Source organism: Trichosurus vulpecula, chromosome 3 (genome assembly GCF_011100635.1).
Source record: "Trichosurus vulpecula isolate mTriVul1 chromosome 3, mTriVul1.pri, whole genome shotgun sequence".
Taxonomy (NCBI): Eukaryota; Metazoa; Chordata; class Mammalia; order Diprotodontia; family Phalangeridae; genus Trichosurus; species Trichosurus vulpecula.
In genome coordinates, this window is record NC_050575.1 from 65,908,390 (window position 1) to 65,925,935 (window position 17,546).

A 17,546-nucleotide genomic window follows, 5' to 3' on the forward strand; every position below is an offset into this window, starting at 1 on the left:
TCTGCACATATCTCATCTTATTGATATTCACAACAACCATGTAAGGCAGGTGGTATTATTACCTCATTTTAGAGATGAGAGTTTAAATAACTTGCCCAAAGTCACATAGCTTAATAAGTATCGGAGGTAAGATTTAAACTCATTCTTCTTGACTCCAGGCCCAGCATTCTGGTCCTAGCTACTTATGTGTACACTGTAAGTAGGACACTGTGTGTTATCAATGATGGTGCTGTGGTTCAGTCATTTCAATCATGTCCAACTCTTCAAGATGCCCTTTGGGGTTTTCTTGGCAAAGATACTGGAGTGGTTTCCCATTTCCTTCTCCAGTTCATTTTTCAGATGAGAAAACTTAGGAAAACAGTGCTAAGTGACTTGCTCAAGATTACACAGCTAATAAGTGTCTGAAGCCTGATTTAAATTCAGGAGAAGGAGTCTTCCTGACTCTAGGTCCAGCACTCTGCCCTATGGCACCACCTAGATGCCCATTACCAATGATGATTTGTCCTTAATAAGAGACATGAAATATCATCATGGAAATATATGATGAGAAAAGTGAATAGGGCAGTCATATAGCAGGAGTGAGGGATACTGGATTTGAGTTTGAGTGCTTCATGGGTGCCACAAAGTGCTAAAAGGCTCAGCATATTGGATAATACTTTTCTGGAGGGCAGATGGTGGCACAGTAGAGAGAGTGCTGCACCTGGGGTCAAGATGAGAGTTCAAATGTAATCTGTAATACCATGTTATATTGAACAAGTCACATAATTTGTCTACCTCAGTTTCCTTGTCTGTCAAATAGTAGTACCTAGGTTTTTTGTGAGAAAAAAAAGATGAGATAATATTTACAAAATGCTTTGTAAACCTTAATGTACTAATGCTGTTTTCATGATGATGATGATGATGCATCATGGGATGATATGGACAACAGATAGCCTAGGTTTCGAAAGGTTGGATATTGGCACTTGTGCCAGTACAGTGAATACCTTCACTGTTGGATCTTGCTGACATCGCAGACCCATCCATGTGTTGAGTCACAGAATCATACAATGGAAAGCAGCTTCAGGGGCTATTTGGTTCAACTTAAATCAGAATAAGAATCCCAGGTATAATATACCTGAAAAGCAGTCATCCAAGCTGTGTTTTGGGACCATCAGTGAAAGGAAACCTACTATCTCTTGAGCCAGCTGAAATTGTTTGGAAGTATTTCCTCCAAGGAAACATAAGCTACCTCTTTTGAATTCTGTTGCTCTTTGATCTTCCCCCTAGGGCTAAGCATAATAAATTATTCCATTTTCTAAATGAAGCCCCTCAAATTTTATTTGAAGTCAGCTAGTGTGTTTCCCCTTAGTCTTTTCTTCTTCAGGTTTAATGTAACATCATGGTTCCTTGGATATATCTTCACATGGAATGAACTTGGGGCCCTTCACTATCCTGATTACCTTGTCTCTGCTTTTCAAGTATTAAAGAAGCAAGAGACAGCTTAGAGTAGCGGATGGGATAGAGGCACTGGAGTCCAATGACTTGGTCTCTAGTCTAGACACTCTCACTTAGCTAGGTGTCTGGCCACAGCCCATTAACATAGTTTCTGTGAGCCTTGGCTTCCTCATCTCTAAAATGATGATGTTGGAATCATATTTCCCCTTGTATCTTTCAAAGTACTTTGAGGTAAGTAAATATTTTTCAAATAAAGGAATCCATAAGGCCCCTTCCAGTTCTGACATTTTTAAATAACTTATTAAACCACTTACTAACATATGAAGATGCTTGGATCAGAGGAGAAACCATAGCTCATTTACAAAGGAATGTAAGACATTATCATCTTGTCAAGAGAACTGTGGGAAAATTCATAGTATCTCATCTATTTATACATATGAGGTCATGATACATACCTACTCTGAATTTCAGATATCAAAAAAATAAAGTTTCCCTGATTAAGCAACAAATTCACAATGAGTAGAAGCATTAGCTTCTACTGATTATTTTAAATGTGTGTCCTGTGGTTAAAAGATGAAAAGAAAACTTTCTATAGATTGTTCTCCAGATGACAGGCCATTTATTTCAGATAAAGGAATCAGGTGGAAACAAAGATGTGTGATGAAATTTGGCCCATGAATGGTAGTGGATTAATAAAAAAATTTCAGTTAAAGAAATATGTACTAAACACCTCCTATATGCAAAGCTCAGAGGTAAGTGCTATGAGAACTTTGAAGGGGAGCAGTTAACACTCTCTGCTTTCAAGATTCTTGCCATTCAGTAGAGGAGACAGTTTGCATTCTTTTGATTTGTTTCCATAGGTCTTGAATTGACAAGAGACAAGTCATTTTTCAAAATTGCCTTTATATTGCCCCTTATAGATTTAAAGTAATCTGCATATAAGATCTCATCTGACCCTCTCTGCCCTGTGCAGTGGGGGGCATGGAAACCCAGAGAATTTCTGGAATTTAGAGCTGGAAGAGACCTTTAAGATCATCTGGTACAACTGTCTCATTTCATAGATGCAGAAACTATGACCTGAAGAGTTTACAAAGACTACCTAGGGTCACACAGCCAGTAAATAGCAGAGTTGGAATTTAAACCCAGGGTTTCTTTTTTGGTCCAAAATCTTTAATATAACAAGGAGGAAGGGAATTAGTTTTTGTAGCCTCAGCTGGCACAGCGGCCTCTGGCACACTTGAACTTTTGGCCCTTGGATCGGACATAAGGTTTGGTGTTGCTGTGAGGAGTGCCTGGTGCCTTCCCAAAATGGCTGTGCACCTCTCGGCCCTTCCGGGGACCAGACCACAGGACAGTGCCCTGCTGGTCAAAGGTGGGGATCTTCCCACCAGCCTTGAGGATGCGATTGTGGGAATTTCTGATAACATGAAGGGTACAGACCTTCAGCTTTAGAACCTCCTGGATCCTGACATCATTTGTCACAGTCCCGACAACCATGGTTGTCTTGTTTTCCTGGCCGGGCAGTTTTCATTTTCCTGATCGTGGGGGACAGGGATGCGGGGTCGGGGTGGGGGGTGCGGTGGGTCTGACTCATGAACAGCCTTTTCAGGACAACCTTGTTGAAATTCAAGTTGGTTCTTCTGGCCAGGAACCAGTAAAGCTTCACTAGCAGCCACAGGTAGATGTCCTGGCTCTTGGGATCCTTTGGCCAGACTTCGCGGTCCTTGTTGTGGTGGATGTCAACTCCCGTGCTGGCACCCTACCCAACAGCAGCCCAACCTGGAAAAAGCTATAAAATAAGATAAATGGGAGTCAGGGGGCAATGTCATGATGTGTTCAAGGTGCTGTGGTGGAAAGTGTGCCAAATGTTTCTAACTCTAAACCCAATATATTTTCCACTGTACCATACTGAGTGGCCAAGAGGACACATAGTCAATAAAGAGAAAGTGTGGGCTTGGTCTGAACCTTAGTATCACAAATTTGGAGCCTGAAGGAACCTCTGAGGTCATCTAATCCAAGCCCTTCATTTTACAGGTGTGGAAATTGAGGTCCTGTGAGATTGATTTGCTCAGTCATAAAGATGGGTAGAGCAGAGCCAGGATTGTATCCAACACTTTCTTAGTTCACATTTGGCACACTTTCTACCACAGCACCTTGAACACATCATGACATTTTCCCTCCATTTATCTTATTTTATAGAAATTTGTGCCCACACTCAGAGATCCTCTAATGAGATGCTTTTCTTCTGACTTGACCCAATTGAGTGAATCACAGATTTCATTACGATAAAAGTCATAGCCACAAGGCTGATAAAGTTCCTTTTCCAGTATACTATATTGAAATATCAGGGTGATGTTATTCCTGAATTACAGAGCAGCATTAATACTGTTGTTTAATTGTTCCTTATTGGAATGAATTAATAGAAATTTAATGATTTGATAACTGTCAGTGTTCAGAGACTCATGTCTCATCTTATTTGAGTTCTGAAAAGGTATCTAATTCTAGAAGAAACAAAATTGTTTTAGTCTCTTTAGTCTTGCTTTAATTGTGAGGGAACATAGCAATTTTTGTGGGAAAAATGAACTTAGATCACAAATCTTTTTGTTGAGTTTTTTTTAATGCTTTGCTTCAACATTTTTTCTTACAAGCAATGTTTTGCACCTCTGCTTAGCCAGCTCTGATTACACTTTCCTAATATCACTTTGGAGAGTTCTTGAATGATTGTCTGCATGTCTCTTCCCTTTCTATTCACTGGGGAAAATGCTCCCTTTCTCTAATTTATTTTTATTTTGTTCTTGTGCCTTTAAAACTTGATTAAAAGTCTGCAGGTAGCCAAGAGTTCTAAATGAACAGACATTGACATTAGCTCTTTGATAATGTTCTCTCTGTTCTTTAAAACAAGTAATCAGGTTTAGCTTGTAGTTTTGGTGGGGCCCCTAGAGAGTTTGTTAATGAAAACAAAAAGTCAATGTATGTAGTCAGAATAAACCAGCATTTTATTTAAAATAATTGGAAAATGATTATTTTCGGCCCTGTGCTCTAATGGTGACCTTCACTTCACTTGATTCCTCCCTGTCATAGTTTCAACAATTAAAAGTCAGGCTGAATTAACTCAGGCCATGTCTACACTAGCATTTTAATTACATAGCCCTGGTGATGTGCTGTTGAAATTACTTTCATTTGGCAGGTTGAAACAAGAAATTTTGAATAGGACTGTGTATCTAGTACAAGTACTCAGTATTTAATGGCTCTAATCAAATTGGCCTCTTGGGACCATGTGCCTGTATATAAAATTTTAAAATAAAAATTAAACTTTGTCAATGTAACACTATGCATTGATAACAAAAACAAAACATACAAAGAAGGTAGTGCAGTATATACACACATACATACATATACCCATATATAATACACATGTGTATATGTGTGTATATCTATACACACACACATACAAATACGCATTGCACTTTGAGCTAGACAATCTGGCCTTACCACCTATGGCATGTGTGACCATGAGCAAATTGCTGAATCACTCTGAACCTCTCATTCCTCATCTATAAAATGGGCATAATGATATTCCCCTTAGGGTTTTCTTTTGCCACATGGCTAATATGGAATTATGCTTCAAATGACTTCATATGCATAATTAATATTGTGTTGCTTGCCTTCTCAAGGGGTAAAAAGAGGAGGGAGAGAATTTGAGACTCATTTTTTTTAAAAAGAATGTTAACTTTTTAATATCATTGAGAAATATTGAACCAAATAAATAAAAATATATTAAAATAATATTTCCCATGCTTCATTTGCAGATTTACTATTAGAAAAACAGTATGTATAGTGCTCTATAAATTCCACATTAATCTTACCTATTTTATTAGGGTTTATAGCAATAATCATATATCAATATGTAGAAAAATAATTGTAATGATATTTATATCCCTTTTCATGTCACATCATTTTGTAATGTTTATAGGACATATCTACTTTTCAACCATTTGGAACTGTTAAGTTGACTTTTCTTTGTGAAAATTTAAATGTTACCCTGTGATATAAGAAATGAAGATTATACTTGAAGATTGTATAGAATTGTTTGACTCCGTGATGACAATTCAACATATTCAAATTGCCCAAATGTTATAAAACTTGGCTTTATTGTGGTAGATTCTTTGATTCCATTGCTAACTATCCCGAATTTTGTAATAACTAAGAACAGAAAAAATCAGTTTCTTTAACATTCAGTCAGTCAACAGATATTAATTAGGCACTTACTATGTCCTAGGTACTATTTGCTAAAGAGTGGTGACACAAAAACAAACAAAAAGAAAGAGAGTCTGTTCTTAGCTTATATTCTAGTGGGAAAAGGCAGAACATAAAAGAGAGGTGGAAAGGGAATAGGGGGAGGGTGAAGAGGTTCATTGAAGGGCCATGGTGGTGAATTCTGGAGAATAAAAGATTACTGATCTGGGTATTTATTCAAAATGGAGGCTCTGCAAAGAATTTACCAGTGGGAGAAGGGACCAGAGGGGTGGAGGGAAAAGATGGCTGAGAAGTTTGGAGAAGAATGACTTCAGATGAGTCTAAACTACTATCCCAGTTATGGCTATCACATGCTCCAAGAATAGATTTTGCCAAACTTAATTGCCTTATTGTCTAACCACTAGAAATGATAAAACAATTAAACCCACAGATACCCCAAACTGAGGTGTGTAATGTTAATGGGATGTGAAGATCTTCCTCACCCATTAATAAGCATCATGTGGAGTCCATTAAGAGAACCTTGCTTAGCAGAGGCTTGGTTGTAGAAAGGCTTCCATACCTTTTGGTACTAAGTTGATTAGGCACTGAGTCACGAGGCTTGTGATGCCTCCTGGCTCTGAGAAGTGTATATATACTCTGGGTTGGTATTTTGCTTTGGGAGCTTGCTTATGACAAGGATCTTGTGACTTCCTGGTCAAGACTCTGAGTAGCCATATGTTTAGACCCCCTGACTGCTCTGATGTAAAGGCTCTCTTGATCCAGTGGTGCATGTTAAGTGTAAAGTAATTTTGCTTTGGTTCAGGCAGTTAAGAGCCCTGTCTGTTGGTCTTTAATTTCTCTGCTTGTGTTTTCTCTGCTTGTATTTTCTCTGACATTCAGGGTGCTGACTTTTCCCCTGAACTAGTAAATGTAATTAACAGTAGAATTGTTAAACCCTTTTTGATCAGTCTTTCCTAGAAAAGCAGATTAAAGAACCTGTGCTAGCAGGCCATCCTGAATATGCTAGGGTACTTGCAGTTACAAGGTGTTAGCTGGACTGATATGAATTAGTTTATTGATGTTAAATACCACCAGACTAGCAACTTAAAAGTTAACTTTTTATGGTCAAAAATGATTTAAGTAGAGGTCCAACGGCTTTTGCTTGCTTTTTAAAAAGTCTCATTTATGATCATTATCATCCTCATCTACATCAACATCATCCCATGAAACTTTATAGTTTGCCACCATCTATATCTATTGTCATTCTACTATTTACCAGGAGCTTTTCCCATTCTCTTCCCACCTCCTCTTTCACTACCACCTGCCCAGTGCCTTCTTTCTGAGATTACCTCCCATTTACACTATATATACCTTATATGGACATGGTTTTATTAACATGGTGTTTTCCACATTAGAATGTGAACTCCTTAAAGGTAAGGGTCTTTCTTTATGTCTCCAGTACTTAGCACAATGTGTGCAGATAGTAAATGCTTAATAAATGCTTGCTGACCACCTGATAATTGCATATATTGTGTTGCTTTAGACAGTATCATTTATGTACAGGCTCATGACTCAACATGGTTAGGAAAATCGAAAGGGGACTTGGTAGGCATTTTAGTATCAGTAGATGAAAGGCTTCACAAGCCCCAATTTAAAAAAAAATCTCCATTTTAGGGAATTCGTTTGAGTTAGATAAAGCCTCTGCCCATTAATATTCCTTATATTTTGATTTTCTTATCTCCTATAGTCTCTATAGCCTTTTAATTCTTTGATTAAGAGGTTGTTCATCTACTCATCTCAACCCTGCAGGAATCTTGTTATGTGACTTAGCCTGCTCTTTCAGATTATGCTAGCTTTCCTTCCAACTTGGACTCCACCTCCTGTGTGCCAGGCAGGGATTACCTTTTCACCCCATCTACAATTTAGTTTTAGTTTTATGATTTTGTTTTGTTTTTTCCTTCATTGCTGGTACAGATGGAGCAAGGTATTTCAAGAACTCAACCTTATTTGTTATTATTATTCAAATCCAAAAGTACTTTTAATGGCTTTATACAAAATGCTAATGTTACACTAAAGTATGTGATTTGCAAATTTTCAGATTTTAGTACTGATTATTTCTTCTATTTGCCCATTAGATTTCCTTCATTGTAGCATTTCTGAATACATGAGGAAGGTGATGAGAGGGATCATGGTATACTGGATGGAGTTCCAATGATAAGACAAGAAGATAGTTATGTGCATATGAACCTCTATTTGTCCAGTCATTTATCACCATAATTACCACTCCCCCCAGCTCTGAGAATATCCATGACATGGTGATGAGAAATAATTCTGAGTTCAATTGCAATAAAACAAAGGATGGGTTGATGAGACAGAACAGGGAGGAGGGGGATGAAAATACTAGAAAGTAAATGTGGAAATGAGGGTTTCTGAGTTAAGATATTTGGGATAATTTCTATATTAGGTTCCTGAAAAATGGGCCTAGGAACAAGGAAAAGGCAAATAGTCAATAGTCATTGCAAATGTAATTGGCTAGAGAGGTTCTAAGCACTGTGTCCTATGCCATTCCACATAGAGAAATAGTACCATTTGGGAAAATGTAATGGCTGACCCCTTACCAATGTAGATTTTTTTTTGTATTTTATTATTTATTTGATATTTTTAGTTTTCAGCATTGATTTCCACAAGATTTTGAATTACACATTTTGTCCCCATTTCTACCATCCCCCCCCACTACAAGATGGCATATATTCTAATTGCTCCATTCTCCAGTCAGCCCTCCCTTCTGTCACCCCACTCCCCGCCCTCATCCCCTTTTCCCTTACTTTCTTGTAGGGCAAAATAGATTTCTATGCCCCATTGCCTGTATATATTGTTTCCCAGTTGCATGCAAAAACAACTTTTTTAACATCTGCTATTAAAATTGTGAGTTCCAAATTCTCTCCCCTCTTCCCTCCCCACCCACCCTCCCAAAGAAGGCAAGCAATTCAACATAGGTCATGCATGTAACATTATGTAGAACCCTTCCCCAATACTCATGTTGTGAAAGACTAACAATATTTTGCTCCCTCCTATCCTGTCCCCCTTTATTCAATTTTCTCCCTTGACCCTGTCCCTTTTCGAAAGCGTTTCCTGCTGCTTGCCTCCTCCTCCACCTGCCCTCCCTTCTATCGTTCCTCCTTTTTTATCACCTTCCTTCTTCTTTCCTGTGGGGTAAGATACCCAACTGAGTATGTATGTTATTACCTCCTCAAGTCAAATCCGATGAGAACAACATTCACTCATTTCCCCCTCACATGCCTCCTCTTCCCTTCCAACACACTGCTTTTTCTTGCCACTTTCATGTGAGATAATTTACCCCATTCTATATCTCCCTTTCTCCCTCTTTCATTATATTACTCTCTCATCCCTTAATTTGATTTTATTTTCTTACATATCATCCCTTCATATTCAACTCACCCTGTGCCTTCTGTCTATATGTGTGTGTGTGTGTGTGTGTGTGTATTTCCTTCAGCTACCCTAATACTGAGGTCTCATGAAGTACACACATCATATTTCCATGTAGGAATGTAAACAAAACAGTTCCACTTTAGTAAGTCCCTTATGATTTCTCTTTCTTGTTTACCTTTTCATGCTTCTCTTCATTCTTGTGTGTGAAAGTCAAATTTTCTATTCAGCACTGGTCTTTTCACTGAGAAAGCTTGAAAGTCCTCTATTTTATTGCAAATCAATATTTTACCTTGGAGCATGATACGCAGTTTTGCTGGGTACATGATTCTTGGTTTGAATCCTAGCTCCATTGACTTCAGGAATATCATATTCCAAGCCCTTTGATCCCTTAATGTAGAAGCTTACTAGATCTTGTGTTATCCTGGTTATGTTTCCACAATACTCAAATTGTTTCTTTCTGGCTGCTTGCAGTATTTTCTCCTTGATCTGGGAGCTCTGGAATTTGACTATAATATTCCTAGGAGTTTTCTTTTTGGGATCTTTTTGAGTTGGTGATTGGTGGATTCTTTCAATTTCTATTTTACCCTCTGACTCTAGAATATCAGGGCAGTTCTCCTTGATAATTTCTTGAAAGATGATATCTATCTATGCTCTTTTTTGGTCATGGCTTCCAGGTAGTCCAATAATTTTAAAATTATCTCTCCTGGATCTAGGTCAGTGGTTTCTGCAATGAGATATTTGACGTTGTCTTCATTTTTTCATTCCTTTGGTTCTGTTTTATAATATCTTGATTTCTCATAAAGTCATTAGCTTCCACTTGCTCCAATATCATTTTTAAGGTAGTATTTTCTTCAGTGGTCTTTTGGACCTCCTTTTCCATTTGGCTAATTCTGCCTTTCAAGGCATTCTTCTCCTCATTGGCTTTTTGGAGCTCTTTTGCTGTTTGAGTTAGTCTATTTTTAAGGTGTAATTTTCTTTCGTATTTTTGGGGTCTCCTTTAGCAAGTCATTGACTTGTTTTTCATGGTTTTCTTGCATCCTTCTCATTTCTCTTCCCACTTTTTCCTCTACTTCTCTTACTTGCTTTTCAAATCCTTTTTGAGCTCTTTCATGGCCTGAGACCAGTTCATGTTTTTCTTGGAGGCTTTTGATGTAGGCTCTTTGACTTTGTTGACTTCTTCTGGCTATATGCTTTAGTCTTCTTTGTCACCAAAAAGGATTCCAAAGTCTGAGTCTGAATCTGAGACCTTTTTTGCTGCCTGTTCACGTTCTCAGCCAACCACTTGACCCTTGAGCTTTTTTCAGGGTACCACTGCTTGTAGAGTAGAGAGTACTTTGTGCCAAGCTTGAGGGGCTGCACTGCTGTTTTTAGAGCTACTTCTATGAAGCAAGCTCTGCCACACCTGCACCCTTTCTCCCCCATGAACCAGCAACCAGGATTGAGGCCCAGATCCAAGCAGGACAAAGCATTCTCTGCACTCCTGCTCTAAACTGCCACTTAATTCCTCCCACGAGGTGGACCTGGGGCCAGAAGCAACTGCAGCTGTTATAGCTGCATATATGTGGAAGCAGCCTCAGAGCTGTACCACCTCTGCCACCCCAGTGTGGTGGCCAGCCACAAACTCCTTTCACTCTGTCCCAGAAGCTTTTCCCACTAACCTGCTCTGTTGTCTTTGGCGTTTTTGGGTGGAGCAGTCTGGTAACTCCCACAACTCAATGATTCAGGGTCCTACAGCCTGTTCCACCTGGCTCTGGGTCTGGTTGGTCCTGGCATGGCCCATACTGGGCTCTCTGCTCTGCTCCCAGCTTCGTGCGATAGATCCTTCCCAGCGACCATCCAGGCTGTCCTGGGCTGGAGCCCTGCTTCCCTCTGCTATTTTGTGGGTTCTGTAGCTCTAGAATTTGTTCAGAGCCATTTTATAGGTGTTTGGAGGGACCTGGGGGAGAGCTTAAGCAAGTCCCTGCTTTCTAGCCACCATCTTAGCTCCGCCCTACCTCCCCCCCCCCCCCAATGTAGATCTATGATTGGCAAAATTCTGAACCCCAAGCAGTATCTTGGTGTAAAAAAAGGAATGTTTTGTGAGAAGTCAAGAACTCAGAGTTGGATGTCTGCATAATTAGTAGCAAGTAGGAAGTACTTATAAGAGTATGATTATATCAATTGATCAGAGGACCTGGGTTTAAATTCTAACTGTTCTGTTTACTACCTAAATGATTTTGGGGTAAATAATTCTGCTTTATAAGCCTTAGTTTCTGTATTTATTAAATAAGGGGGTTGGGCCAGGTGATTGCTAAGGAATTTTCCAGCTTTAAAGTCTATGATCCTAAATGAATTTTTAAACATTTTTAATAACTGTGCATTTGTGCTTGGTTGGAAATATTTCTATCTAAAGAATCATAAAACCAGTGCTTGAACATACTTCTTGATAGCTATCTAAATTTTACTTGATTCTTTTTCCCTTTCCATTCCTCTCTTCTTCTCCCTTCTCTTCTCCTCCCCTTTCCTGCTCTCTCTCTCTCTGTCTCTCTCTAATAGCAGAGGATATTATGCAAACAGATATGTACACATAACTAGGAAATGAGCAACAGGCGGAAGGCACTAGAACTAAAAGGAGTTGGTAAAGGTTTCCTATAAAAGGTGGGGTGGTAGCTAGGACTAAAGACAGGAAAGGTAACTAGGGAAGAAAGACACAGAGGCTTTTATTTCCCTAGGGCTTAGAATGCTGATTGGCATATAATAGATGTTTAATAAAGGCTGATTCATTGACTGACTCAAAGATCTTATGGTGGGGAGCAACTTCAAGACAATTTTGACACCCTATCCTCATTTCTCAAATGAGATAGCAAAACCAGACCATACAGAAGACTTGTCCAAGATTCTATGGCTAGTAAGTGACAGAACCATGATAATGGATTTCTTGAAAATGTCACATAATTTTAGTTTCTGTCCAATTGGCATATAAATTGTAATCCAATCATTTAAATAATATATTCCAAATTCTTTTAACATTTGCATGAAGCAATAATCTGATTTTTCTTTCCAAAGGCAGTAAATAAAAACATTTGGCTTACCTTTTTTTCTTCCACTGGAGTAAAATTAGTAGCTAGGCAAACACATCACACCTAGGGTAACACACACACACACACACACACACAAACACACACACACACACACATGCACACAGTTGATAGAAGATGAAGGATGAGATTACTCAAAGATTTTTAAACCTGCATGATCATAGAATTATACATTGAAGAATTTTATAGTTTTAGTTTGCTACTTGAAGTTTTAATTCAAGATTTTCAAGTTGTGAAATTTTAATACTTTAGACATCTCAAAACTCAATCACACAGATAACTGAAGTCACCATGTGTACCCCTTGCCACTGTCTTCCCAAAACACATGAGGAAAGGCTCAGGAAATGCCAGATTCAGACAACTTAAAAATATAAAATCTCATTAATATCACCTAATCTCAGTGGAGGTGAAAATTGGGTTTATTAGCTTATTATCTTGCCCCTGTAACACAGTTTCTCTTAAAGAGGATATAAATCAGTCAGTCAGGTAGTAAGTATTTACATATTTTCTAAGCTTCATACTAAGCACTGATGATACACAATAAGGCTAAAAAATAGCCCATAGTCTTAAGAAGCTCACATTGCAATGGGGGAGATAACATGTAAATCACTAGATATGTACAAGATATATAGAGTAGATCAAAAGTGATCTGAGAGAGGAAAGGGCTTAGAGCTAAGAGATCAAGTGGGGCCCCTTACAGAGGTAAAATGTGAGCTGAGTCTTGAAAGAAGACAGAGAAACGATGAGGCAGAGGTGAAAGGACAGTATTTTCTAAGTATGGGAGAAAACCTTCATGAAGACACAAAGTCATGAAGACAGGAAATGGAGTGATCTATTTGAAGGAAATAAGCCAGTGGAACTGGAATGTAGAGTATGTAGAGGTGAGTAAAATGTAAGAAACCTGGAAAGACAGGAAGAAACCAGATTATGAAGAACTTTAAATGATACAGAGGAGTTTATATTGATCCTGGAAGTAATTGGGAGGCACTGAAACTCATGGAGGAGAATGACATGATTAGACCCATGTTTTAGAGAAATCAATTTAGCAGCAGGGTGGAAGATGTATGGGAGTGGGGAGAAACTTGAGCTATGCAAACCATTTGGGAGGCTATTGAAATGGTACAGGTGTTAGGTTATGAGGGTCTAAAGTTGGGTGATGGTTAGATGAATGAAGAAATGTTGTGAGTAAAATTACAAGATTGGAAATGTATTAGACATGAGGAGCAAATAAGAGTGAGGAGTCAAAAGTGACATAGAAGTCACGTAAGCTTGGGTAATGGGGAGGATGAGGATAGCCTCAACAGTTATAGGGTAGCACATAATACGGTGCATAGAGTAGTGGAGGATTTATGAGGCAAATAATATTTTGTTTTGAACATGGTGAGTCTTTAATGCTTGTGGGATATCCAATTTGAGATATCCAAGAGGTGATGTGTGAATATATCTGAGGAAAAAGACTAGTTCTGGATATGTACATCTGGGAATCACTTACAGAGAGATGATTATTGAACCTGTGGGAGCTGATGAGATCAGCAAGTGAGGAAATATGGATTGATATAATAATAAGTCCAAGGACAGAACCTTGGGGGTACATCAATAACCAGTGGGCATGACATAAAACCTATTATATTTTGTCTTCATATACCCAGTGACAAGGATGGAATTTTGCACATAGTAGTTGCTTTCTAAATATTTTATTTATTGATTGATTGAACAGAGTTGAATGCATAGCCCTGACTCTTCAGCTCTACATCTGCCCTCCTCTGTCAAAAATGCTTTACTTGATCACTCTCCTATAAAGACTCACTAGAAATTCCTCTTCTTTCACTTCTTATTCTTCTGGAGGTACTTATATTCATTCTTTCCAAGCTTGAAGAATAAAATCTGTCTACATTGTTTTTCTCAAAATTCAGCTCATTCCCACAACTGAAATGCTAACTTTAAGTCTGATCTCTGCTGTTCACAATCTATAGACTAGTCTTGCTACTTAACTCAGTTTCCTGCTCAATGATGTTGAGTGATGGAAGTAAGGATCACCCTTCCAGTGACCCAATGCTAACCTTGGTACCAATGGCCCGGACTATTAAACATATCCAGGGATGCTGACATAAGCAGCTATCTGCCATTGTAGAATCAGGCCCACAACTGTTCCTCCTTCACCATTTGGCTATATAACTTCCTCAGAAATGTTTATAGCAGTTCCTTTTGTAGTGTCCAAAAACTGGAAACTAATAAGGTAGCCATCGATTTGGGAATGGCTGAACAAATTACGGTATATGAATATAATGGAATACTATTGTGCTCTAAGAAATGATGAATGAGGTTTCATAGAAAACTTGGAAAACTTGCATGAATTGATACAGAGTGAATTAAGCAGAACCAGGAGAACAATTTATATTGTTAGAACAATATTATGAAAATTAACAATCTTGAAAGGCTTAAAACTGATCATAAGAATGATCAGCCATGATTTCAGTGAATCAATGATAGAGAAGTCTACTGACTTCCTGGCATGAAAATGATAGATTATTATGGAGAATGAAGAATATATTTTGGATTTAATTGATGAAAGAATTTATTTGGCTTAGTTATGCATATTTGTTATAAAGCTTCCATTTTCTTTCTACTTTCCCATTGGGTGGAAGGGAAAAATAAATATTTGATAATTGAAAAAAATATTGATAGTTACCTGCCTTGCAGGGATGTTGAGGGGCTCAAATGAGATATCAATAAATATATTTTGCAAACCTGAGAGTGCTATAAAAATGTCACTTATTATTACTACCCCTACTGCTGCTGCTGCTGCTGTTACTGTTACTACTACACAGAGCCTTCCACAGTAAGCAAGATCTTTCTATAACTCCAAATACATCTATCTTTCCCTAGATTTACAGTCATATAAAGCTTTCTATGCTTAAGAAGCTCCCTTATTTCTCCATCTTGGATTTGTCCTTCAAGATCACTGTTCTAAGTCCCATGGGTATCTTCTTACTGCTACTCTACTTTCTAGAATGATCCCTTGTAGGCTATATGTAGGCAATGCACAAATTGGTGCAGAGGAAGGAAGGAAGCAAGCGTTGAATAAGTGCTTACTGTGTGCCAGATACCATGCAAAGAACTTTACAAATATTATTATATTTGATCCTCACAACAACTCTATTAGGTTGGTTCTTTTATTATCCCCATTTTATACTTGAGGAAAGTGAGCCTAACAAAAATTAAGTGACTTGACCAGAATTATGTAGCCAGTAAGTACTTGAGGCTGAACTCAGACTTAGGTCTTCCTGACTTCAAGCCGGGTGGTCTCTTCACATAGTGGGCCTGCAATTCAGGCATCTAGCCATTGGTACTGAACTTTCTTTTATCACTTTGCAGAGCTATAGCCATTCCTCATTATTGTCCCTGTCCAAGTCTCCATTTTGTTCTGTTGCAGAAGTAATCTAACCTTCCCCAAGTCACCCTGGTATTTTCTTTACCAAGCAAGTTTTAGGGAAAGAATGGAAAAATTGACTTTGCCTTCCTATAAGTTACTGAGCATGTTATCGAACTTCATTTTGCTCCTTGCACAGGCCTGTCTCTCACTCCAACCCTCCTCACTCAGTTAATCCCTTGATCATCATAATATACTGCATTAGACTTTTGATTTTTAAAGAAGAAAATGTATGTAAGATATAGATGCAAAAAGATGCAAACGAGAAGAATCTGCTGATGGCTAATAAAATCCCAACAACAATGGAATTGAAGTATAATTCAGGTTTTGTTAAATTTGGCAAATAAAATTAATCTTAGTTGAGGGGATGTATTTGATATGAAATACTTGAGCATGGCCAAGTGGGGGTGTGATACTGACTTCCACCATGTGCACTCGCTAGGAGAACACTGAACACTATCTCTAATTTGCCCTTTACCTTTTTATCTCCTATATAAAGACACTTAGGCCTTGAGAGTAATGAGATTAAGGCCACTTAAAGGCTAATTTGGAATTTAAGCAATCTAGTGCTCCTTTGCCAGTACCCCAAGGATTTTTACCTGAAACCTTTCCTGTTCTGCTTTACCAGAAGTGATCCCTCCTTCAAATCAAATCAACAAACATTTTAAAGTACTTATGATATGCCAGGAATTGTGAAGAAAATAAAGCTTAACATTGAGAAAATTGAGGCAAAACCACCAACCAGTAGGCTGTTATAATAGTCCAGGTGTGAAGTCATAAGGGATTACAATTGGACTTTGGCAGTGTCCAAGAAGAGAAGGGACCATATGCAAGGGATGTTATGAAAGTAGAATGGATAGGATTTGGCAACTGATTGCATATGGGGTGGGGAGACAGTGGGGTGTCAAGTATGTAAGCCTGGGCAACCAGGAGGAAGGTGTTGTCCTTAACACAAGTAGGGAAGTTAGGAAGAGGAAAGGTTGGAAGTTCGAGGAAGAAAGATAATGAGATTGGTTCAAATCTACCATGCTCTCTCCTGGCCATTTCCACACATGGTACCTCTATCTCATTCCTACAAGAACCTTGAACTCCTCCCCTAGAACTAACCTGGGTTTGGATAGATTCTGTGGTTAGTCATGTCCCACTCTTCATGACCCCATGGACAATAGCATGCCAATGACATTCCTTTGTCTTCAGACTTCCACACCACATTCTAGGAATCTCTACACCTTGTGCTACTTCCTCCTTTTCTAGATGTCCTGTATGTTGGCTTCTACCATTAGAAATCTTCCCCTATCTATCTTCCTCCATCCCTCTCTTTGTCTCTCTCTCTTTGTCTCTCTCTGTCCCTGCTAGGCTCTTCAGCACTTTCTAACTTCTATTAGAGTTCCTTATGTGTATGCCTCCTACCAGGGCTGTGCTGGAACTAGATCAAACAGGTTTACAAGAGGCAAGTGTGAAATTTTCTGCATAAACATTGGTGTCTCAGATATGGGCAATCAACAAATTGGGACTTGATTTATTGTTTTGTTAATTATCTAGACTTAAGAAAATGTTGATAATGCAGACTAAACTTAAAATTATGTGTACATATATAACCCCTCCCAGAGTCTATTTAAACATTTCTCAGCATACCCCTGTATTTCTCTATAAACATTGCTTGAGTTCAGCAAGAGAACAGTAGAAAGCTCAGAGAATTGTCATTACTAAACTGGAGATCTGATGACTCTAGACTAATAGAAATAATAATAATAATAATGATGATGATGATGATGATGATGATGATGATGATGACGATAACTGACATTTATATAGCTCTTTAAGGTTTACGAAGTGCTATAAATACATTATCTTATTTGACTCTCACAATACCCCTGATCTGCCCTCCTCTCCAACCCCCAAGATTATAAGATCCTTGA

General features: G+C 38.4%; 1 pseudogene; it reads right to left on the reverse strand.

Annotated features, from left to right (window-relative positions):
- Window positions 1-2,628: 2,628 nt before the first annotated feature.
- LOC118842082 lies at window positions 2,629-14,323 on the reverse strand (annotated as a pseudogene).
- Between the last annotated feature and the right edge of the window lie 3,223 nt (window positions 14,324-17,546).